General features: G+C 34.6%; 1 long non-coding RNA gene across 2 annotated transcripts in view; it reads right to left on the reverse strand.

Annotated features, from left to right (window-relative positions):
• Positions 1-2,823: 2,823 nt before the first annotated feature.
• The window catches only part of LOC135967556 (uncharacterized), a 29,320-nt gene continuing 5,589 nt past the window's right edge, over positions 2,824-26,554 (reverse strand). Inside the window, exons 3-4 of one of the 2 annotated variants that reach the window (XR_010581730.1) lie at positions 20,296-20,361; positions 2,824-6,475 (exon numbers count right to left, since the gene is read on the reverse strand). This is a non-coding gene — a long non-coding RNA (uncharacterized lncRNA). The remainder of the gene's footprint in view (positions 6,476-20,295; positions 20,362-26,554) is intronic. The other variant, XR_012425003.1, reaches the window with a different exon arrangement.

Genomic DNA, 26,554 nt, shown 5'->3' on the forward strand with positions numbered 1-26,554 from the left:
AGTCTACATTTCCCAGTCTACCTTGCTGTTAGATGAGGCCATATATGTGACTTCTTACTAATGAATCTTTGTGCTGGTAATTTGAAACTTTCCCTGTTTGGACCATAAAGTACTGTGATACAATCTCCGTCATACTTTGTCTGTGCCACGTAGTTACAGATAGACATGAGGCCAAGGAGATGGTGCAACCAGATATGGAAGGAACCTAGATCCCAGGATTACTTCAGGGAGGAAGTCCATTCTACTGATAAGACACATACAAGATTGTGACATGAGCAAATGTGCAATAACTTTTATTTTGCTAAACCACTCAAATTTTAGAAGCTATTTATCATCAACACAATGTTATCAAACAGGTTGATCTGCTCTCAATCCAGAAAAAAAAATCAATTTTTGAAGATTAATATTTACTATTATTTTCATTACTTTCTGAGACTAGGAACACACAATAACACAAGATCAATAATTTCAAAAATATCTGTAAGTAGAGAGAAACTATTTTTATATCTTTAAACTTAGTTTTGTCTCTTGTAATGTTCACACTGTTACAAAGTAAAGAATGAATACAAGTTGCTCTGCTGAATTCAAAGTGATGCTTTTCTTATGTTTTCTGCCCTTGTTTCCAAGCAGAATGATATTTAACATCTTTCTCCCCAGTTAAGATATTTTGAGCAGATCCTCTGTTAAATGCGAGCAGCACAGAGTAATCAAGGCAGCATGGCCATACCCTCATGAGATTTTCAGCCCTAGAGAAGATAGATGTTAAAACAAGTAAGTACTAGTTGCTCTATATGGCTAGTGTGAAAAGAATGGATAGATTTCTAAAATGCACCTGCTTTAATCCCCACAGTAAAATCATAGATTACACAGACCAGAAAGTAATGAGTATTACCTAATCAACTACTCCAATTCATATGTGAAAGAACTGAGGTGTAATGAAGGTATTGGTTACCCTATATTCACTCATATTATCAGTCTTTCATTGAAAAATATATATAAGCATTAAAATCACACTGCCAACTTACATTAATTATAAAACTCTGATACCACTGAACTGAAGCATTGTTTTTTACAAACTCTGTTTATAAACATCAAAAATTGCTCGGTTCCTTAGTGATACCAAAATTATATTAATGACTTGATTAACAAATGTTTTGAATTATCAAGTGTCTAGGATTTGACTCTGAACTATTTAGAATTGATTGAATATTCAGGAAATTTTGTAGTCATTTGTTAATCACCAAAATTTTAGAGTCAGGCCATTATAGATCCAAGTTCTAAAGCTCTGGCATTAATTGATGTTGTTATTTTGGTCAGTATATCTATCATATGTATGACTTATTTTCATTTGTTATTAATTCATGAGTATGGAAATTATATCCAGTAAGAATGATATAGATTAAAATAAGAGAAAACTTTAAAATTCAACTCAAAGAAGAGCAAGCTTATTTAGCTCTCAGAACAGGAAGGTGAGAGGCGACAGACTGCTGGTATCCGATCAGCCATATGCTGACATCATGGTCAATATTACCACGACTACCTTCCCACCTCCATGCTTTTTACCTTATTGTCTGTAAATGACTGTGTTATCTCTTGATATTATTTCTGCCTTCTACCTCATTTATCTTTTCTTTTAAGAGGGGATGCTCTGTTTGTGGAATTCCACATACCATAGTTTGGCCAGAAGTTTTTCACCTGCTTCACTATAGCTCTAAGAACAATGTGAAATTTAAACACAGTCACCTCGAATGAAATCTCAGTTCTGTTAGTCATAAAAAAAAAAAAAAAAAACCAGAAATGAACATTAGAAGGACAAATAACAATGTCTGTCAGATCAAGTGAGTTGCCTTATGGGCCAATATGAGAATTAAATTAAATTAAATGACGGAAGCAAAGCCCTTACCAGAGTGCCCTGAACAGAGTAAGCCCTCAGTACAGTGAGCTATTATTATCCATTCATTACCATTCAATATGCCAAAATGAAAAATTAGCATAAATATTCATATAGATAAATGTTTCTGGATATATCCTGGAGTGCATGGTAGGAATATAATTCTACCTCCTCCTGAAATATGACCAATGAAATATGACCAATGAAAGCAGAAGTGACATGTGTTACTTCTATGTGGAAGCTTTAAAAGTCAACATACAACACACCACGGTCTCATTTCCTTCTTGGCAGAGTGGCAACATTTCAGATGTGGATGGTAGGTGAGGCTGTGTCATGAAGAGAAGGTAATATGAAGCTGAAACCTCAGCTGCCCAGCCAAGACAGATCTGGAGCATGAGAGGGAAATAAAACTTGTAGCTTTAAGCCATAGCCCAGCCTATTCTGATTCACACATATATTTCATTAAATTCTTTTACTAAAGACGACTTGCTCTTACTGTGGCCCTTCATAAGTGAGTTTATAGTCAGAGGTTAATGATCTGCCTAAAGTCACACAACTAGCAAACAGTAGAATCCAGATATGCACCCTGTTTTAATGTTTACAGGTAATTCTAGGGAATACTTCTGTTTGGCTTCAGGACACTAAGTGAAATGGAAAATATAGCTTGTGAATTTTCATTGTTTCTGTTTTTCAAGACTCTAATCAGTCCTGAACTCAATGTTCCCCTTGCAGATAATTTTATGATAAGAAGGATCTTTAATATCCGGCAAATAAAAATAATGGGAAGTAAGACAGATTGGGATTTATGGTATTTTAGCTCTTTAACCTATCTCTGTATTTTCTTACCTATATGTTAGGATCCATACTTCTTAATGTGCTTTTCACAAAACACTTTGAGAATATCGTGTCAATGATTTATAGTACATAAATGATTCTTTTACATTTATACATTTTATTCTAAGTTATGCCCAAGCATTAACCATCAAGTCAAAACAAATTATTATAAGTACAATAAATTATATTTTAAATCATAGTTATTTTCCATTAGCATAAAGGAAAATAAACAAAATAGGAAGATCAGCATTTACTTTATAATGGGCAGAATATATTTGACCTTTTTAGGAAGAGCAGGGAAATTTTCAGGGATTGAATGCCATTACTGCCTTGTGAGTTTAATTTTGTCCACTCATCTGAGGCCTGAAAGTTGTGTCAATATGCCATGCTCAGGAAACTATAGGAAGCTAGCTATTGCTAGATCTCAGATTTTGTGTAGAGCAGTTGTTAGTTATGAAATGTGAGAGAAAGACTGACAACAATCTGAATGTTATATGAGAATGGGTTGAATTTTTTCTATAGGTATTAGAGATGCCTTAATATATTATTTCCATGGGGTTCCCCTAAACATATTTGTGTTTCAGAAACTTTACTCATGCATCAATATATAAGTTGCATGTTGAGAGGGTAAGAATTAGAATCTGCAGTCTATTCCAGAATTTTAGATGAGATATACTAAGGAGAGAAGCAGTGGATGTGAAGAGGAGGCATAGATTGGAGACATATGTAGGAGATGTAACTGAAATATCTGAGTTATTTTTCATTGGGAATGGAGGGGACAGTGGTGGGGTGACAGAGTGAATGCAGTGCCATCTACCCCCACAGGAAGTACGAAGGAGCCCTGTGTTTAGGTGAAAGAAGAATGGCATTATGTTTGTCACATGTCACACTTGACATTGCTATTGGAAATATACAACAGAAAGTTGATGTTCTGGGTAAATAAGTCTGGATCAGAAATCTGCTTAGGAGATTAATTTTTTAAATGTGGCATTTGATTCCTTGATTTTATGTGTGGTCACCAGCGAAATGTATAGAATGAGAAGAGAAAATATGGAGAAAACATGTCTCAAGTAACAGAGAGAAAGAGGAGAGACAATGTGGAAGACTCAGACAAGCTTTGGAAATGCCTTCCAGTAGCAGAGATCCACAGTGTAAATGCCTCCCAGGGAGACCTGTGTGATGAAAGCTAAAATGGAATCTGTATAAGTGGCAAAGGGAAATCACAAGTGTTGATGGGAAGAATAGTGTCAGTGCAATGACTGGGCCAGACATCTGGCAGTGTTGGTTGGAGGAGAGAGAAATGAGAGAATAGATAATTATTTCAAGAGAATATTTTTGAGGGAAAGAACAAAGCAAGTTAATGTTATGTAGTTAGAAAGCTAGGCAGCTTCAAAAAGCATTATTATTATTTTAAATAAGAAAGACTTAAGCTTGGATATATATGAAGGAAAGAAACTGGGAGAGAAATGGTCTGAACCACGTTAGTATCATAGACACAGCAAGGGCGTGAGGACTTAGAAGGAGATGGGAGCTAAAGCCTTGGTGAAAGGATGTTAAAAAAAAAAAAAAAAAAAAAAGGCAAGAAGAGGAGAAGGTAGAATGAGTATTGAAATAGGTAAGTGTGCTAGTGGGACATTTAAGATAGAAACTATTATTACCTTAATTGATTCTACAGATAGAAGCAAAAAAGAAAAACAGTAGTACAAAAACACCAATTCAAAAATGGATTATAAACCTAAATTTAAATATTAAAACTTTAAAAATTTTAGAAGAAAATGTAAGAGAAGAATTTTGACCTTCGGTTAGGCAAAGATTTTTCCAAATGCAATAGCAAATGATCCATAAAATAATAAATTGATAAATTGGCTTAATTAAAATGAAAAATGTCTATTCTATAAAAGTCTCTAGTGAGAGAATAAAAAGACAGACTGAGCGTATTTTCAAGTCATTTATTTGATTAAGGACTTGTGTTCAGAAAATACTTAAAGACTCCAAAACTCAGTAATAAGAAAACAACTCAAAAAAGAATGCAAAAAAGATGCACTTTGGTATATAAGCAACGGAAAGATGACCATCAACACCACTGTCATAATACAATGCAAATTTAAAAAGCACAATGGGATACTATTATATACCTATTAGAACATTTATATTAAAAAAGATGGACCATACTAGTTTTAAGCAAAGATATGGAGCAACTGGAATTCTCAAAGACTGCTGGTGGGAATGTAAAATGGTACAATTTTGGAAAATAGTTCAGCAGTTTCTTAAAGAGCTGAACATACTTCTATCATATGACCCAGCCATTCCAACCTTGGATATTTACCCAAGATCAAAGAAAGCACATGTCCATAAAAGACTTGTAAATAAATGTCCATAGAAGCTTGATTTGTAATAGTTCAACCAGAAAACAACCTAAACATCCAGTAACAAATAAATGGAAGAACAAATGGTGGTATATCCATTCAACCAAGTATTACTCACTAATAAAAAGGAATGAATTATTGATACAGTCCAACATGGATGGATCTCAAATAACTTATACTGAATGAAATAAGCCGGACCAAAAGAGTACATTTATATAAAATTCCAGAAAATGCAATCTAATCTGTAGTGACAGAAGACTAGTCAGTGACTGCATGGTATGATAGTTTGCTAGGGCTGTTCTAAGAAAGTACCACAAACTGATGGTTTAAACAATAGATATTTTCTCTCAGTTTCAGAGGCTAGAAGTCTGAAATCAGGTGTTGGCGGGTTAATTTCATTCTGAGATTTATTTCATTGGCTTGCAGATGGCTGCCTTCTCTGTTTGTACCTCATGTGGTCTTCTCTATGTGTAAATATACCCTAGTATCTCTTTGTGTGTCTTAATTTTCTTTTCTCATAGGAACAACAGTGAGATCAGATTAGGGCTCATCCTAACAGCCTCTTTGTAGTTTAATCACCTCTTTGAAGGCCTGTCTCCAAACACAGTCATGTTGAGGTGCTAGGGATTAGGACTTCAACACATAAAATGGGAAGGAAGAGGATGGGCAGTGCACAATTCAGCCCATACCACCTAGTGATGGCAGGTAGGAAGAGGGATTACATAGGGACAGAAGAAAATTTGGGGGGCTGATGGAGATGTTGATTGTCTTGGTTGTAGATGATAAGTTCCTAGGGGCATAGATATGCCAAAAATATTCAAATTGTACATATTAAATGCATGCGGTTTTTAAATGTGTAAATTATATCTCAATAAAGCTGTCAAAACATGTTAGAAGAGCTGTGGATTGAGTTCTTAGGAAATCCCTGCAACAGGACAACTATAAATCTTATCAATACCATTTTAGAATAGCAGGATATATTTCAAGCCACACTCCAGATAACAGCTGTTTTTCAGTAACTTTTGTGGACAAATGTTGCTAGAAAATATAAATATATTTACTAGAAAATATAAAAATCCTCTTCTGTAATTAGAAATCTCATAATCTGATTGTGAAGACATTGTATGATGTATGTGAAAGAGAAGTGAGCTGTTTTGTTATAATTGGTTCAAAATACTTGTTTTTTGTCCAATCAGTAAAACCAATCCCTAGAGCAATTTTCAGAAGAGACAGATTCCTAGGACAGGGCTCTGGTACCCACGGCTCCTGAGGTATAAGGACCAAACATGCAGGAAACCTCATTTAAATTTGAATTAAATTCCGAAAACATACGACTTCCTGAAGCAACTCACCCAGTCCAATCTGGGGACGTGTCACATTTTCACTGCAATGGAAGACAAAAGGCAAGAATCAGTGAAAATAGACTTACCAAAATGTTCCAAATGAGGCTGAAATATTACTAAATGGTACTATAGCAAATTTTCTGAATGTCATTACTATGGGTTGACATGGTCCCAACTCAACAGATCACACAATTAAAAAGTATTGCTTAGTAATCTGTTGGGCGATTACAAAGCAAAACAGAAGACTATTACTGAGAAAACTGATATTTTTTTCTTGACAATTTTAGTACAAAAATAAATGAAAGATAATGGAGGGGCAGGAAGCACCCAATGCTAGATAATACATTTGTTTATCAGATTATTTAAGAAAGGGCACAGGGTTTGTTTTCCATTCTTTTCTCCATGTTAATTTAGTCTACCATTCTTCTCCATGTTAGTTAGTAGATGCTGTGTGTAGCTGACACTAGATGGTATTGTGCTCCTTCAATTCAACTTGCTTCCTGAGTAAGAAGCAATCTCTGTGTGTAATTGTGCCACACATGTATTCAACATGAGATCAGCACCTCCTAGAAAACAATAGTGCTTTGTTTATTAAATATGATTTAAGAAAATGTAAGAGTAGCCTCTTTTCTAGTTTTAAACATAAATGAATATTTTTGTGATGCTTCTGGCATGTGGCCTCAAATATTAATATTTGTATTTTCTAATGAAATGCTATTCAGAACATAAGAAAGAACAAATTTAATAGAGAAAATTAGAAAAAGAATTGTGGTATTGATACTATATTTAAAATGCTGCAGCAGCAGGTTAGTCTTTTTTTGAAAAGCTATATACCATAGAAAGACCAATTGCCTGTTTATAGTTTTTTCTTTTTAAACTTCAATGGCCTTTTCAAATCACAATTTTATTTTGCATAACGAATATCTAGCATTTAAGTGTAATGCTAAAATTTGAATACAAGACTGGCTGAATAGTTTTATTACTGACAAGAATATTATTAATGATAAATTTTGCAACCATTTTATACCAGAAAATTAGTAGCACCAAAAAGATTAATCTCTAGCTTAGATATTTGGTACACATGTTCCCTTGATCTGAAAAACTTGTCTCTTTCATTTCCACCTCAGAAAACGCCCATATTTCAAGGTACAGCTTATTGTGACTTTCTCAATAAACCCATCCAGACCTTCTGGTTTAAGTGAATCTCATGTGCTCCCATTGTGCAAAATATATTTCTCACAGCACTTAGGGTAGCTTGCTGTGTGATAATTATATTCATAAACATGCATCTCCTCTATAAACATACAAATATTTTAGAATTAGGGGGGATTGCTCATTTTGACTCATGTTCCTAATGTGGGGTAAAGAGTAATTTACTAATAAATATTTGTAAATTGCCTTTTTAAATTAAAAAGATACACAGAAATCTTGAATCAACCTCATATTTACTATATATGATTAAATAACTTGACAGTATAAAAATTACTCTTCATTCTTTGTTCACAGGAAAGCATTTCTTCATGATGAGGGATCTGAGGTTTATTTCCACACCCTTCAATATATTCAAATTGTAACCTCTCAGAGGTCAGGATTATCTTGACTCTGTTTGAAAATCCTATATATTTTCATATTAAAATGTTTTATTTCATTTTGAACAGGTCTCTTTCAAAAGCAATTTTAAATGCCCATTTTCCAAGCGTTGCTAAGACAACTTATAGGAGATACAGTTAGGGAGCTAATTAAGTTTCAGGTATAAATTAGTTCAGGCAGCTAATGTCTGAAAGGAAAAGGGAGAGCAGGTCTACCTTTTCTAAAAGTACATAGTGGAGACAATTGCCCTTTTTGATAAAATGTTTCAGGGGAATCAGTTTCAGGAGGATGAGACCAATTCCATCGCCAGCTGCTATGATAACCAAAGTATTGAAATGTTAGGACAACTAGATGTTTTGAGTTAAGATTCCAGGAATACCTAATATTAATGTAAATTAAACACAAGTCACCAAAGTTTGCTGTAAAGGACAAGAGAGTCAATATTTTCGGATTTGTAGGCCATATGGTTTTGGTTACACTACTCAAATATGTCACTATTGCAAAATAGCTATAGATGATAAATAATTTAATAAGGTGTCCAGATCTGGCCCTTGGGCCATAGTTCAGTGACCTTGTTTAATAAAGTACAAATGAAGGAAAAATTGGAAATACTAGGAATACCAAAAGTCATTACAGTGACTATAGAGAACCACATTGTGAGAGTAAGAGCAGAGGTAGCCAAAAACTTGACTCTAAGTCAAGAAGTACTAAAGTGTCACAAATTGTGGGTAAGCAGCAAAGAAAAGTAATGAAGGAGTACAAAGTCCAATTCTTGAGTAATTAGTTGAACCTAATCTAGGTATAGTTGTAGAATAATATGGAAGAAAATTTAGTATCTTAGATTGCAAAGGGTTGGACACTTGTGATCTCTTGTAGATGTGACAGCTGTAAAAAGGACTCAGTGTATTGACCTGTGGACTGGGGAGGAACTGAGAACAGTTGCTTAAAGGTTAAAATAATTGTAGTGGCTTTTTGTTCCTTTTTTATGACTTTCCTTAATGACATAGAAAGCTGAAAAGAATACAATAAAAAATAAAATAATCTTAGTCCCTCTGAAATGGTAATTTTGTTTTTTAATCATGTAAGTGGTTATTTTATTCTTGGAAGAGAAAGGTTTGAGTATAGAGCTGATAAGATAAAGTAAATATTAATTTTATATAAGTTCAGCATAATCTGTGTATTTTTAATTAAATGTTTATTTTTGAGAAAATTCAGCATTTTAGTCTTGAAAGTTTAATTTGAAATGTGTAATTGATATTAAACTTATGGGCCGGGCATGGTAGTTCACGCCTGTAATCTCAGCACTTTGGGAGACCAAGGTTGGTGGATCACTGGAGGTCAGGAGTTTGAGACCAGCCTGGCCAACATGGTGAAACTGCATCTCTACTAAAAATTCAAAAATTAGCTGGGGATGGTGGTGCATGCCTATAATCCCAGCTACTTGTTAGGCTGAGGCAGGAGAATTGCTTGAACCCAGGAGGCAGAGATTGCAGTAAACCAAGATTGTGCCACTGCACTCCAACTTGGGTGACAGAGTGAGACTCTGTCTTAAAAAAACTATGATTTTAAATTAGACAATATAAGGAAAGCCTGACTAAATGTATTCATTGTTTACATTTTCAAAATAAGTTGATTTACCATAAGTTTAATTTATTAGATTTATATGATTTGATTAAGGGTTAATATTTTGCTTCTTTGGGTTATATTCTGTCAAGCTTTCAAACTGCTTAAAAATAAAATCAAATATTTTAAATATAAAGTCGAAGTTTAAAATATTTAAGAAACAATCCAATTTTGTGAATGGAGTTAGACATTTAAGGAAATTTAGTCTTTTTAGTTTGAGACAATCCGAATATTTTCTACGGAATAAGTAAAATCTTATTTTTAGATAGAAATAGGTAAATTTTAAATAATATAATAAGATTTGTAGATTGAAATCTTAAGAAAAATAGGGTTTAGACAGTTCATGACAAAAAAAATTACTACTAATTTTAAACCAGAGGAAGTCTGCAGAGCTGCCATCTTTCCTAAAAACTTACATTGGCATCTAAGCACAGTAGAAAATTGGAATCCATGTATAGAATACATATGGTGATGATGATGAAACTGATGAGCACTGATGAGCACTAACACTATTGAATCCTTACTTAGTGCTAAGCATATAAGAAATAGGACCTCATTTAATTTTCCCAAAATTATTATGAGGTAGGTATTGCCATTATCTTTTCTATTTAGACAAGAAACAGGCTCAGGGTGTCTAAGTATTTTGGCGAAAGTCACACAACTAGAAGGCGGAAACATTAGAGGGAATAAAGTGAAACCTTACAGAAAGAGCAAATGCCTATAACCTTTCACATTCTTTCTATAAAACTGTCTAGAAAATATTTAAGAAGTGGAATGTGGACTGTGCTTTCAAAAATGAAAGTAAAAGAAACTTTCTTTCCAAACATTCTAAAAGGGAATGGGATTTATAAACCTGAGTTTCACAAGCACTTAAAAAATTCTTTTGGTAATTGTTGGTTGTCAGAAGGAAAGTATCAGTTTAGATGCAGAAAAACACCTCTAATTTCCTGTAGAATATTCATATTTTTCTGATAATACTTTATAAATAGATTTGAAGTGAATTTTCTTACATACACACATAATTCCATATACACTTAGAAGGCATATATGTATGTATATGTGTATGTATACGGTATTATGCATGGTGTGTATTGTATGGTATATATGGGTATACAAACACAATACTGGGAAAACAGTGCAAAATATCTCACAATGGTTTTGCAGAACTGGTTAAGTAGCTACTTAAGTACTACTGCATAGTAGCTATGCAGTAACACTATTTATGTTGGCTTAACGCCACTGATGCTGTCTTGTTTTTCCTTTTGGCATTAATAAAACTCATGTTGGGATATACAAATTAACTGTAGGCAGTTTACCCCAAATACTTTCTGATAAGAAACTAATAATCCAGAATGAGTGAACAATTTGTACTGAATATAAATAAGTACCCTACTTCCTCAGAAACTCAATACTCATGAGAATTATATATGCAAAATTATTTTTAAAGGGAGATTCAAATATGGCATCATATTGACAAATCATGGCAATCCCTTTCTCTCCTCATCTCACCTTCAATACTACATACATAAACACAAACATGCAACTCACAATCCATATGCATATAAATATAAAAATTATAGCTAAATATGTGAGTATGTCCTAGTATATTTGTCTTCAACACAGATTTGTAAACCAAACACAAAGGAAATGACACTGTATAGTTTCAGGAATAAAGATGATATATAGCAATTGTTTAGCTCCTCTGAGCTAGAGTAAGAATTTTCAAGTCCTCAGTCAGCAAGTGTTTATTGAGTGTTCAGAGTTCCCTTACAAATGTGTGAAATAGAATAGTTCAATAATGTCACCTACCCCAATCCTATCACAATATCTTGAGAAAAAGTTCTAAAAAGTACATGCCTATGTTACATGGATTTTTACTGGGAGTTACTTTTTCTTTCCAAAGACAAGTTATAATTAAAACCTCTCGAAAGTGAGCACACATTATTCATAGTAAGAATAATTCCTGTTAAATAATCTAAAATTTTTGACTATTTTTCTTCAAATAAAGTGAGAATATGTGGAATTAATAGCAAATATTAAAAAACAATCTAGAAAGCATAAATAAACTCTCCATGTGTGCAAATCTATCAAGAGTATTATAAGGTGTGAATAGTTTAGCAATAAGGTTTTTATGCTGGCTTTTTGTCATAGAGTACTGCTACATATTATTGTAAGTAAACATGACCATAATGAAATAGATAGCATTTCCCCAAAACTGGTTTTTAAATAAAGGTTTTGTGTCTCACAATATATTTTTAAGATGAAGATAAAAAATTGTAAATATCTCTGTAGCATAGCATAGAGCATTTATACCAAGAGAAAAAATTAAAATGGCGGTTTTATATATACTGTATGTATGCTCAAATTTGTTGATGAGGAAACTGGCTAACAAAAGGTTAAATATATATCAGTAAATAAATACAGAATGTAGCAGAAAGCTGTAAGCTGAATGTAGGTCTTCAAATTTGAACCCATTGCCCTCTCTACTACCTACCAAAAGATATGTTTATTATAAATAACCACTTAATAGTCTGAAATTAATGTACACTTACAGCTCATTACATATATCAATTTAAGCATGAACAAGTCACACTAAAGAATTGAACAGGTCTTAGGTCTGTGACTTTCAGGTGTCAATCTTGCCCAATATCTTCATTTTAAATATGTAAAAACCTATAATAGGCAAGATATTTATTTTCAATCATAGCCATGATCAATTATCTATTGATAGAAAATTTGTAATGAACATTGATTTATAGGTACATTAAAACAACATAATTACCATATAAGCATTTTTTTTTTTTTTTTTTTGGTGGGGGCAGGAGCTGAGAATGTGGCACAGGTAACTAAAATGACCCTATGGCATTTACAATTTCTGCTATACCTCTTCATACAACCTCTAGCCGTAAATACTTCTATGTCAAATCCCTCAAAGCCTACCCATTGCATTGTGACTCATTGTAACTAAGCTCCAAATGCTTTCACAGGCAGTCAGTGCTTCAGTGATTGACTCGTCCTTCCCTACTGTAACCACATCTTGTACAATTTGCCCGGGTATTGACTTGCTTCCACCGTGGGAGACTGCTTTCAGTACTGCCATGGCACTGTGATCATTACCACTTCAGAACTTTAACATTCTTTTTCATCTTTATCTGGAATTTCCTCATTCCACAAATACACTGAGGGGAAAATCATATATTATAAATCCTCAATACATATTGAAGTATTGAAATTTCAGTTCCTGAAACACAATCTAAATAAAATCTGAACAAAAAGAGTGATCATAATTTTAAACAATTTAAGGATTATTGCAACAGACTTTGCTGAGATTTTTTCAAGTCTAGAAGCAGGTGCAGGGGCCAGATTAAGACATTTTGAATAATGATTGCAAGTTACAAAGCCGAGATACGAAGTACTGACTCTTCTTTAAAGAAAAACTAGGCTATTCAAGGATGGAAAAGGGCTGGGCATGGTGGTAGTTGGTGCCTGTGATCCCAGCAGTCTGGGAGGCCAAGATGGGATGATTGCTTGAATGCAGCAGTTCAGGACCAGCTTGCTCTCTCTCTCTCTCTCTCTCTCTCTCTCTCTTTTTGAAACAGAGTCTCACTCTGTCACCCAGACTGGAGTGCAGTGGTGCAATCTCAGCTCACTGCAACTTCTGCCTCCCGGGTTCAAGTAATTCTCCTGCCTTAGCCTCCCGAGGAGCTGGGATTACAGGCACGCACCACCACACCCAGCTAATTTTTGTATTTTTAGTAGAGATCGGGCTTCACCATGTTGGCCAGGCAGCAGCTCTGTTTTACAAATTAAAAAAAAAAAAAAAATTAGCCAGGTTGGTACCAACTACCTGTAGACCCAGCTACTTGGGAGACTGAGGTGGGAGGATTGCTTGGGCCTGGGAAGTCAAGGCTGCAGTGAGCCATGATTGCACCACTGCATTACTGCCTGGAGACCCTGTCTCCAGAAAATGTAAATTTTTTTTTTTTTTTTTTTTTTAAGTTATGGAGAGAGGTGCGAGTTGGAACCTTTAAAGAGAATGAAGACCTCCCTTTTAGCTTAGAAGAGACTTGGACATGATTTAGGTTCTTCTTGTTACTACAGAAAAGTGACTAAAATTATAAACAGTTGTATTTATAAATACTTATTATTTTGAAGAAACGATCCTTTATTTAACCATGTATGAGGAAATAAAACCTTGGCTTTCTCAGTGCTCATGAAAAACCCTAGCCTCATGAGACTCTTCACATAATGTGAGTATCAGATGTACAGACTTTGGTAATTGCTCTGATCTGAAAGAATAGTAAAACTCCTCTTATCTCCTAGAAAGGGCCAATGGTTACAATCTAGACAAGGTCCCTTGGTAAAGCCCTGTCAAAAAGGATGTAGCCTAGAATTTGGAGGCATCTCTAGGTCATATAAGCTGGAGACACTTAAGGCTATCTGGATCACAGTAAGATATTGTATTGATATATTGAAGAGCTAGTATAAGGAGTCCCTTTTAGGGGAGCAGAACTCCTTCATAAGGAGAGAAAGACAATTTTTCCTATTGACTTACCCATGTATGGGGTGTCAATACCAATGGTATTCACATAGGATACTTGCTCTGGCTCTCATAGCGTCATCCTAAGGGTAAGAACTAGAGCAATGGGCAAGGGGGGTTACACAGTTATTATTTACTGTGAGTCATTTAATAAGAAATCTGTCTCTAACCCAGAACACTTCATATGCAAATACAGGACAAAATTAATGAATATAAATATTAAAGAACCCAGCAATATGACCCACTACACAAAATCATTCTTTCCCATCAGGCTTAATTATCTAATAAATGTAGAGCTGAATATTCATTCAGATTTGCTCTCTATTATGATTTGTTCATAAAAATCCATATAGGTAGGAGAAAAAAATAACTGATTTTATTTTTAGTTTTATCTTTTGAGATTGCACAGTATAATGCTGATATTTTGTAGGACTGCTTTTACTGTTGTTACTTTTTGTGACATTATTCACCAGCTAGTTGTACAATTGCATTAAATATTTGGAAAAGAAAATGTGTACTCTTGGATTCTTTGGCAAAAGGAAAGTTGATATACGTAGGCTGGTAGTAAACAGATGTGGCAATATATTACCAATTGGTGAATCCAGGTGAAAGATATGTTTGATTTCATAGTGCATTTTTGCAACTTTTTGTGTGTTTAATTTTAGAATATTAATTAAATAGACAATCCTTGTTTGATTTTTTAAAAAAATTATTCGATAAATCTCACTTAAATTTCTACTATATTTCAGAATTCATGATAGGTACTGGCCATACAGCTGTGAACAAAACAAATAAACCCTCCTCTGTAGAATAGGAAAATAATAAAGTAACAAATATATATGCTACATAACAGTACCTTAGAAAGCTTTGGAATAAGAAAATAAGATAAAGTGGGGGAAAAGCATCTCTCATTTACATTTGCAGAAGCTCCTGAAGGAAGTAAGAGAATGTGCAATATGACTTTCTGTGAAACCAAGTTCGAGGCAGTGGGAACAGCTTCTAGAAAAGCCCTGAGGCCTTTAGCTATCAGATAAGAAAAATGCATTGTTTGGATTTGTTTCTCATTTTCCTCTTATTTACAAGATTATTCCTCTATCTTGACTTCTCTTTCTTGAGGCTCTCTGCAATAGATTCAGGGCTGCAACTGTCCATAAACTAATCAATGTAGGCAGGAGAATGCAAGGCAGAGACTAACATAGGACTGGGTCATATGCTGCATCCCTCAAGATAGGGGTGAAGAGAACTAAACAATATCCAGGAACTAACAGCCCTTCCAAGAGTGGGTGATGTCCCAGTAGGATGTTGGGGTAGAGCTTCCAAAAATGGGTAACATTCTTGAAAGTCAAAACTAACAACTGTCCACTACAACTCGCCTTTAGAACTGCTAGTTTCCCTCAAAATATGGGACTGTAGAGGAAACTGAGAACTGAGGTACATTCTACCAGAAAAAACATTTCAAAGTATCTTTCACGTAAGAAACTTGTTGGTATCAGTACAAGTTTTTTAGATTCTACTTAGGGTTTAATAAATGATGACCCATGAAGACTTTACAAATCATGACAGGAAAACCAGGAATCTGCTAGTGTAAATGCGATATTACACACAATTCATACTCATGATTCTATGGAGCCAACTATCCAGAAAAGTCATGTAAGCAAGCAGCTTGGTTTTATATATATATACACATACACACACACACATATGCATACATGCATATACATAGTACATGCTTTATAGTCGAGAAACTTTCCTACTGTACATTTTATGCTACAAAGCTTCTGTTTCTCTTTATCTCTCTCCTTTTCTCAGTCATCAAGGGGAGGAGCTCTGCTAAGCCATTTTCCTATAGTTCTGACCTCAAATAATCATAGAAAATTTGTTCAGAATGAATAAGACTGGTAAGTTATTCTGAAATCAATTTTTTGGTTGTTGTTCTAGAGAGAGTCTCACTCTGTCACCTCAGGCTAGAGGGCAGCGGTGCAATCATAGTCCACTTCAGCCTGAAACCTCTGGGCTCTAGTGATTCTCCTGCCTCAGCCTCCTGAGTAGCTGGGGCTACAGGTGCACACCACCATGTCCAGGTCATGTTTTATTTTTTGCAGAGATGATGCCTGGCTATGTTGCCCAAGCTGGTCTTGAACTCCTAGTCTCAAGGCAATCCTCTCACCTCAGCCTCCCCAAACAATGGAATTACAAATATGAGCCACTGTGTCAAGACTGCTGTTGTTTAAAATATAACGCTTTATAGGAAGCGACTCTCTTTTCCTCTTTTCCTTACTTTCTCCATTAAATAGGAGTTTTATTCAGTCATCTAAGAAATGTGAGGGGAGAGAGCTGAACTTTTCAGTCCATACTTACTTTTCTTTACAGAAAATGTGATCTGTGATAAATCCAGTTATTTAACTGGGTCAGAATGGGAAAAACAGTTCTGAAGGGGATAAGTCAACCTGTCCCCATACCCCTCATCTTCTTTCTTATTCCTTTATATGCTTTCCACAGTTCATAAACAATTTTTCTCTCTGCTCCTGCTGCTTCTGTGATATTAGCAGATAAGTCAGTCCAGCTCTGCCATTGCCCAGTGTGTGACCAGGGATTAGTGCATGAGACAGTTGAGGGAACAGAAAAGAAATAGAAAATTTATGTAACAAGCCTAAGATGTGTATTCCAGCTGTGATTTGCCAACAATTAAGCTTATATGTTTGTTGTCGTGAAGTTTCTATGTTCATTTTTGGTGAGTTCAGAACTTAGAAAACACTAATGAATCATTTCTACAAAGCAAACAACTTTGTGTGCATTTTGTAATTCTGTTTTTAGTGATGCTTATTGCTTAAGAGAGTATAGTACATAGTATTATTGCAAGTAGTAGTAGTAACAGCAGTAATAGATGTCATTGATTAAAGCTTGGTATGTCCCACATATTGTGACTAGTACTTGTCAAGCTAAAAGAAGAAATTGAGGCAAAATTCATATAAATAGAAAGTTTATTTGGGCAACTTTGAGGACCGTAACCTTGGGAGCATGGATGCAAGTTATGTTGGGGTCCGCGTGTTTCCTAAACAAAGGAATGAACACACAAGACAAACACGGCGGCCGCCTCGAATGGCGCGCTCTGCTTTATTTTATACAGTCGTTTGTGGAATGTTGCCAAGTCACAAGACAAATTGTTGTTTTTCTGACCTTTCCCTGACTTTCTGGATTTTCAAGATGTTTACACATAAACAAGCCCCCAGGGTCTGCTGTTAGCAGCTGGCTCCTTTGTCCTCCCTGTTTGCAGGGCAGGAACGCCCTGCTTCCTTTGCAAGAGCAGGACTTATTGGGAACATCTCGTTTGCAAGCACCTCTACAAGTTAAGTATTTAAAGGAGAAAGGAAGAGGCAGTTCCTAAGTTGTGTACCAATAATTTATACTAATATTAAAATAACATAACCTATTGATTGGTTATACATTGTTCCCTGTATCACAAATTCCAGGAACATGAAGATGATGGGTGTGGCAGCTAGTTAAGAAACTACAGAGAAGAAAAGAACAAAATGCATTTAAACTATTTCCCGGGGGCATGGCTGCCAGGGTGGGAGAACAGAAGAGTGGAGGTTTATGTGACGGAAGTTCTCTCATACTCTAATCTCTCTGGACCTGATAAATTTTGCTTACCTCACATAGCTCAGACTGCTCTACTTTTCTTGTCTCATACTTTATAAGCTTTTTGTTTTCCTTAAATACAAGAAAAAATTCACATGTTGAAGCCCTAACCCTCTAATGTGATGGGCCCTTTGGGAGGTAATTAGCTTTAGATAAGGTCATGAGAGTCGGCCCACATTATGGCAAGTACCCTTATAGAAAGACATACCATAGAGATTGCTCTCTCTATCTCAACCATATGAGAATACAGGGAGAAGGTGGCCATATGCAAGCCACAAAGACAGCCCTCACTAGGATACCACTGTGCTGGCACCCTAAACTCAGACTTCCAACCTCCAGAAATGTGAGAAAATAAACTTCAACAGTGGATGATATTTTGCTGTGGCAGTTTGAGCAGATTAATTAATTCAGGATGTTTGAGTAGTGGCCTTTCCAGGGTCTGTCACTTTAATGTATTAAGTAGTTTAGTGTAATGTTCAAATTCTAGTCTTAAATAAGGTATTGAAATGCAAAGGTTCATTTTTATATAATTAAACAATTAGTGCTTTCCATTAATAATTTTAAAGTAATAGGTATAGATGCCATTATTAAATATACCTTGGATTAATTTATCTGTAGTAATTTGAAGTGTTAAAAGTCAACGTTTAAGATAGTAAAATAATTTTTATTGTTTCACCTTTTTGCTCTCATGTACTTTGAGATTATATTTAATGTGATCTATTCTACAAGTTAAAACTTTTTCTTCCAAATGCTACTTTAATATTCAGCAAATACCTTTTATAAAGTCATGAGATTATTCCTAGTATGTGTACTAATTTACAAACATTTATTTTTTGGCTAAAACTTTGAAATTATCTTAATGCTGATATTCCCAATCAAATGAAACATTTATTTGAAAACAAAAATTTGCTTTATTGCAGCTCTGGTTATTAGTACTTCTGTAGTTTGTTGCTGTTTTCACATAAATAGAACCCCATTTATCAAATATTATTTTAAGTGAAAGTAATTTAAAAATGACATCAAATTGTTACACTAGATTAGACAATCTTGACTTACTTTGTAAGTAAAAGAATCACTTTACTTCGTTGAACTTTTAAAAAAATGAATGAATTACTGCAATATTGCCTTACAATTTAAAAAAGTTTATTTTCTAGTCATTTTAAAAACTTCTACAGAATTATATATTCATTTAAATTTGGCATGCCATTCTTTCTCTTAGCATTTATAATAATGCTGTCATTCATAGTTTTGTTAAACGTTGTTTATTCAAGTTGAATCATTTTCTCTTTTTACTTTCTTATTTTTTTAATCACTCTCTTTTAGATGTGTCTCATCCATTTCAAGAATAGAGTTTTGCTTTGTTAACCCATTTGAAGTTATTTTTAATAACTGCATTTATGCCATTTAAATTTATTGATATGAAAATAAGTTTAGTCTTCTATTACGTTATTTTTTCCATTTAAAATTTTTGCTTTGGATTTCTTTCTGTGCTCACCGCAGCTTTAAGCTTCTGAGGTTGTACTCTTCATATTTAAAGTCAGTTATTCTGGTATTTAAGAAGTTTATGAACAATGATATACTTCAGTGCTTACCTTTGTAATTATATATTCATAAAATATCTGTAATTCCTCTATTTCACGCAGGCTATATATTTTACTATGCTCCCTTCTATGTTCCCACTGCCCTACCACTTTTTAATTATATGAGATTTATCTTTGGTTATCAAATATCTTTCTAATGTACAGTTATTTTTGGGGCAGATTGATTTCCAATTGCCCCAGTTCTTTACTTCTCCCTGTATCTATGCCCCTTGACTATATACCTTTGCAGTTCCCTTTGAGGCAGAGTTCATTTCCCTGCCTCTTAATTCTGAATTTGTCCATGTGACATATTTGTGAGCACAACTGCAATGCTCTGTAGGAATTTCAACAAATAATAAGAATGATTTGTAGAGTTTGGAAAAAATAAATCATTAAATATCAGGCCCGATTTCAAATCACATAATCTCATTTTCCATTAATATACAAACAGTTTTATTTTCTAACTATTTTCAGTCCACTAGAAGTTATGTCTTAAATACTTAGTAATAAAAAGTATAACATGCGCTCATTTCCTTCAAATAGTTTATAATCTCATATGTAAGAACCAGAAACATGAATACAGTATAGAGTACAGAAAGGGAAATGTGTTCACCTTTTCATTTCAGCTGCATGGTCATTACTGGTGCCGAGAATTTTATATAACTAGTGTTTTTAAAAATTATCTTTATAAATAATGAAACTGAGACTAAGAGACATTAGATAATCTGCCACATCATGCAATACTTACACAGTGGAGTAGGAATTTAAACCTATAACATCTAAATGAAAAAACAAAAGTGTATCACTGTTCTCCAGAGAAACAGAAGCATTGTATGTATGTGTATATATACACACCTTCAAACCCAAAGGTCATCTGCTGCAATACTGCCTCTTGCTTGGGAGGAGGCCAGTCTTTTGTTTTATTCAGGCCTTCAATTGATTACATGAGGTCTACCTACATTGTGGAGAGCAATCTGCTATACTCAGATCCCACTGATTTCAGTGTTAATCTCATTCAAAAATACCCTCACATAAATGTCTAGAATGTTTGACCACATCACTGGGCACCATGCCCAGCCAAGTTGACACATAAAATTAGCCATCACAATATGCCTGCTTTCCACTACAAATACTGACTCCTTAGGACATACATGATTATGTAATATGATATTTCATGTTACCAGGGACTGTACAACATTATGGGTTGATGCATTTAGTGAAGGAGTTATTGATTTGTGCAATGCTCAAGTTTTTAACAAAGTGGAAAAATAAAAATTCGCATCTTATCTGTCTGAGAGTAAATCTCATTCACTTAGCCAAAAGGATACATTTTTCTCTCAATGTGACACTTCCCGAAGTTCACTTCTGTACTTAGTAAAGTGAAATTTGCCCCATCCTTGTAAATAGCAAAGAAAGATTCAGTCTACTAGAATGCAAACTATTTTGTCTGACCCTTTGTTACAGAGGCAGAGTTTTGAGGACATGTGGAAATGGGAAGTTGAGACACTTGGAAACTTGCAATTCGTGGTGAGCCCTCTGACATCAGGCCTAGATATGGACGCAAATGATGTCAGAAATGTTGTAAAGTATAAAAATATCCCACATTTCTGTCCTCCAAATAGCACAGGCTTCTAATAATTAATAATTAAAGTCATAATTCCTCCCACCCCACACTAAGAATAATCGAATGGCAGACAGCATTATAAAATTTTATTGCCAGAGTACTATTGAAAACCTAGTGAATATATTCTCAGGATTTGCAGCTTTTACGCAGTGCTTTCAAAAGACACCCTAGACCTAAGATTTTTGGTTGATAAAGTAATTATTTATATTTTTATAATTTTCAAAAAACACATCTGCAGAAAGTAGATTCCAATGGATATTAAAAGTCCCTTGTTAGGAGAGAAGCTAAGGAAGCCTTGTATTTTAAACAATTTTGTATATGATCACGTGTAACTACTGAAGTTGCTGTATAATATAGGAAACAATTTTAAAATGAAAATAGGATATTAACACATTAAAACATAGTATAGAGAAATATAGTAATTACTGATAAAAGGAATGGTGAATCATAGAAATTAGACCAGAATTGGTTTTACTCACGGTCTATTCATATGTACATTTCAAAGCAATATATATTAAATGTAACAGATGCTTTTATGAATATTATTTATTTTCTGTACAGAAGTATAAGTGGAATAAATTCTGTAAATGCCACAACTATTTTTAGTTATGAAATAATGCTCTATAATTTACGTAGCCAAGAGCATGATTTCTTATTACCTAGCACATTAATTCAAAGTTGTGGGGTGAAATTCCATTAAGGTGAGAGAAAGTCATATTCATCTATTCAAGTTGCAGTATGACTAATTCACTTCGTTCTGTTGTCTAAAATAAAAATACACTAATTGTGCAAAAAATAGTGTGTGTTGAGTTACAGCTGTGTGTTGTTTGGCCTAAATGAAGCTTTGTGTGATCAAGAATCTTTATGCAGTACCTGCCTAGTCATTTGTAAACTTCAAGAAACATCTCTAAGACTACATTTAACATTTATGAAGAAAATCTATCATGCTCACTGGATATATATACACATTTATGACTTTTTATCACAACCTGGCCTTTGATGTGTGGCAATCTCTGTATCTGTCTTTTAATTACCTCTCTTACCTTTTTCACATTAGATATTCCAAACTTTGATGCTTAAGTACAATTTACCCACTCATCATTCATTCTTAGAAATGTAAATGCTTTATAAAAGCAATGCCATTTCTCGCCTTACACATTTTAGAAAACAATAATTGAGGCCATAGGCCTTTATGATGACAAGCCAATAGACTATTTCTCCATGCGGATAGTATGAATGGACTATAGTAATGGTATCCCTTTCCATTGGCACTACTCTCCGACTCTTCAGGCCACCCTCTAGCCCTCTGCAAAATCCTTATCCAAAGAGTCACTCACATGTGTTCTCAGAACTGCTCAGTCAGGTACCATATGGCATCTGTCAGACATTGCCTTTGTTACCTATGCTAGGAAATGTCTGCCCACCAGGCAGCTCTGCTCTCCTGGGCACCAGTGCCACAGCCACTTGTGTACTGTTGCATTGGCCAAGTGTCAACATGATGGCTGAGTGCTTCTGTTCCTTTCATTGAGTGCCACCATGCTGCCAAGCCCTGCTGACATCACGTGCCAGGCACAACAGCGGACCATCTGGCACTATGGCTTCTGCCATCTCTTTCCAGGAGCTGCTAGAAAAGAGGGCACAGAATTTAAACCTATCAAGTGGCCCGTGATAACATGGGGGAGAATAAACCCTACTTCTTCACTTAATATTATACTCTGACAGAGGGGACTTAAGTATCCTCCTGTGTTTTCTGAGATTTTCCTGAAATTTGTTCATTATCTTACTCAAAGTCCTGTTTTTACATAGGACCTAGATATGAATTCATGAGAACTTAGAGATGATCATATTTGAGTGACAAAACTTACAAAAATGATTTAATCCATGAAGTGTCATGTTAAAAGAATGAATAAATTCATTAATTGCTTGTTTTGCCTCAGACTTCCTCAGGTAGACCCCAAGGTAAGGATTTGCAAGCAAATACTTTATTAAGTGTTCCCAGGAGAAAACAGTAAGGGAGCGCAAAAAGCAGAACCAGGAAAAGGAAGAGGTCAAACAAGGGTGTGATTTTGGATAAAATCCTGGCTCCAGTCTGATGCCATGGGGAGCTCTGTTGTGCAAACTATGCCTCAGAGTTTCTTCTATGAGGAGGTGGGATTTCTATTTTTTAATGTTTATTTTTTAAAATGGCAAAAATTGTATATTTATCATATACCACATAATGTTTTGCTGTATGTAGACATTGTGGAGTGGCTAAATCAAGCTAATTCACATATGCATTACCTCACACTTTCCATCAGTCATTGGCTATGACTGCCCTGAAGTGCGGAAAATCAAACATCAAGCACTTTCCACTGTCTGAGCAGGCAACAGTGGCTCAAGTAGCCTGGGCCATTTGTTTGAAGGCAGTCACAGATGCTAGCTATTAGAAGCAAAAGCACATACATGCCAAGGGAGGGATGCACAGAAAAAGTTGAAGGGGTCCCAGGAGATCTTGGCAGGGTACTGATAGGGTCCACTGCACTCATTTACTAGTGATGGCTTGCTTCGTTTCTCAATATGAGAATAAAACAATCCTGAAGCCAGCAGAGCCAAAATAAGCCACAATGCTTTTAGAATTATATGTTCATTTTAGTTTAAGGTGACTTTAAAAAAAAAAAAAACTGAACTAAACTTCACCAAAAGGATTTTCTCATATTTATTTCATAGAATCATATATTTTTGAAACCAAAGGGAACTTAGTGACTATGAACCACCAACTTGAGTTCTACTCTGTCCCACAGCCTCACAACTGTCTAGAAGAGTGTCACCTTCCAGATGTTGAACTTGTTAATAGAGCATCTATAACAGCTGTCTTTCTGTTACCACTTTTATACTATTTTCACTAAGTTATTTAGCTTGCAAAATATTTCAAAATATAGAAAGAACAAAGAATAACAGGTACCCATGTTCTCATCAATCATTTAAATAGATAATATTTGGCCAAAAATTGGCTGAGGGATCTTTTTTCTGATACAAAACAGAACATGTTATAAATTCACATACAGTGTCATCCTTCACCTTCACCAGTACTTTCAGTAATAACTTCTCCTACAAAATGAATCACTCTTTGAAAAGGGCATGTTATTATTCTTTAGCTTTTTTTTTTTTGTAATGTTGCTACATTTGTTTGTAGAAAAATATGTGAATATTATCACACTTTAACTTTTTAAAAAGATTTATTATTTCGATACTCATAAATCTAATTTATTCATCTGAGCAGCCTTAGAATGTTTTATTACTTTTCCTGAGTGAAGGACACGGTAAGGTTGTGTTCCTGTTTTAGTATTAATGAAAACAGTGCCAATGAGATTTTATGCCTATTTTATATTTAAGCAGTTTTTTTCTATAGGAAATGTGGTATTGTTAGGTTGTAGTATACATGCATTGTCAACCTTTTTTTTTTTTTTTTTTTGAGACAGAGTTTCACTCTTGTTGCCCAGGCTGGAGTACAATGGCACAATCTTGGCTCACTGCAACCTCTGCCTCCTGGGCTCAAGTGATTCTCCTTCCTCAGCCTCCTGAGTAGCTGGGGTTACAGGCGTGCACCACCACGCCTGGCTATTTTTTGTATTTTTGGTAGAGACAGGGTTTCACCATGTTGACCAGGCTGGTCTTGAACTCCTGATCTTAGATGATCCGCTCGCCTTAGCCTCCCAAAGTGCTAGGATTACAGGCATGAGCCACTGCACCGGTCACATCTTTGACTTTTTAAGTTTTACTCTTTAGAAATATATTTTAAAGGAATTTCTTGTTTACAAAAATAATTTATAAATTATCTTAAAAAGTCAATATTTATTTTAAAATAATTTATTACTTAATGTACCTGAAACATCATCTTTAAGATAATGGGAAATTATGATTTGGGTTAAGTGTGTTTATTTATTTGATTGCTTTTTATTTAACTGAATCGAAATTTCATTTGCTGTGAATTATTATGATATCATTAAGGATATGGATGCCTAATATTAAAATTGAGTTAGCTGTGGACTTGGAAAGTGCAAAAACCTTTCAAATCTGCTCCAATTTTTCACTCATAGGGTATCTCCTAAATCAGATTGGTTTTTTTTATGACTAGCCATATGTAGGTTCTATTTTCTTTTCCTTTCCCACTAAATAAATTTTGGACATGTGTTAAGTCTATCTCTAGAAACATGTTCATATACAGCCCTCCAACTCTCACATCTAAGCCTAAAAGTGCTGTGCTTGGAAATTGATAGAAAGGTATGCTTTTAGTTCTATCTCAAATTTATTTCTCATGCATATCTGTCTTTTAAAGCACAAACTCTTTATGCATATGAGTAAATGCTGACAATGCCAAAAGCTATCCAATACAACATAAAAGAGTTAAGGTTTCCAGTTCTCTTGATATTTTCTCCAAGGCTTTCCTCTTTGAGTATAGATGGGTATGGTGTTGTGTTGAAAGGGGTATGATATTAGTGAAAAGGGATTTGCTTTGCTATCTAAATTTAAAACTAGTTCTATTTTATAAACCATCCTCTTCTGAATCAGGTTTGCACTAGAATGCTGTCTGAATTCCAGGGCAAGGAAGTCTTCTTGTAGCCAGTAAAATCTCAGAATATTCTGTCACCTTGTGGTCTTTGTCTTAACCTTAATTATCTTAGAATTTTAGAGTCCATGATGACATTAGGGAGTGAGTATTGAGATGAAACACGAAAGGATTATAGGTAAAAAAAAATTCATTGAAGGATTAAAAATAACAGCCAATTCATGTAATATTCAGGGTACTTTCATATAAAAATTTATTAAATGATAAACCTCAATTCTAGATGGTTAGTAGATAATTATTATTCCCATTTTACAGATGAGAAGGCTGAGGCTCATAGAAAATAGATCATTTGTCTAAGACTAAGAGCTTGGTTGGAGGTTTTATGATTCGTGCTAGTACTTATTACTCAATATAGTCAGATGGCATTTAAGTTTTGAGAATTATATTACAACAAACCTTGAAGACATCAGTTCAAAATATTAATAAGATCTTCAGTTTTTTCTCCAACCACTTAGAGTACATCAGCAACCTTGATGATTCCGATCAAGGTAGGTGATTCCAATGGAACTCTTCAATTTCAGCATATTTCTTGTCTTCTGACCTACATAAGCAAATTGTGTTGCTGGCACAGGAATTAAAAGCAGCCACATTGTAGTCTCTCTAGAAACAAAGTAGTATAGGATTTAAGAGCATAAACGAGGCTCACGATTCAGTTGCCTGGGTTCACATCTGAACTCTGTGATTTATTGTTATTATTTATCATATAACTATGGAACAAGTATTTAACTTCAATTTCCTCTTCTGTAAAGTGGAGATAATAATAGCACCCACCTCACAGAGTTGTTGTGATGAAGACATGAATCATAGAGTGCCAGAGAAGCATGCCTGCCGTACAGTATGTGTTATATACTTGTGTGATGTTCTTGTTATTATTATAGTAAGGGAATACTGTAGTTAGAAAGTACATGTTCAGGCATA

This window comes from Macaca fascicularis, chromosome 15 (genome assembly GCF_037993035.2).
Source record: "Macaca fascicularis isolate 582-1 chromosome 15, T2T-MFA8v1.1".
Lineage (NCBI taxonomy): Eukaryota > Metazoa > Chordata > Mammalia > Primates > Cercopithecidae > Macaca > Macaca fascicularis.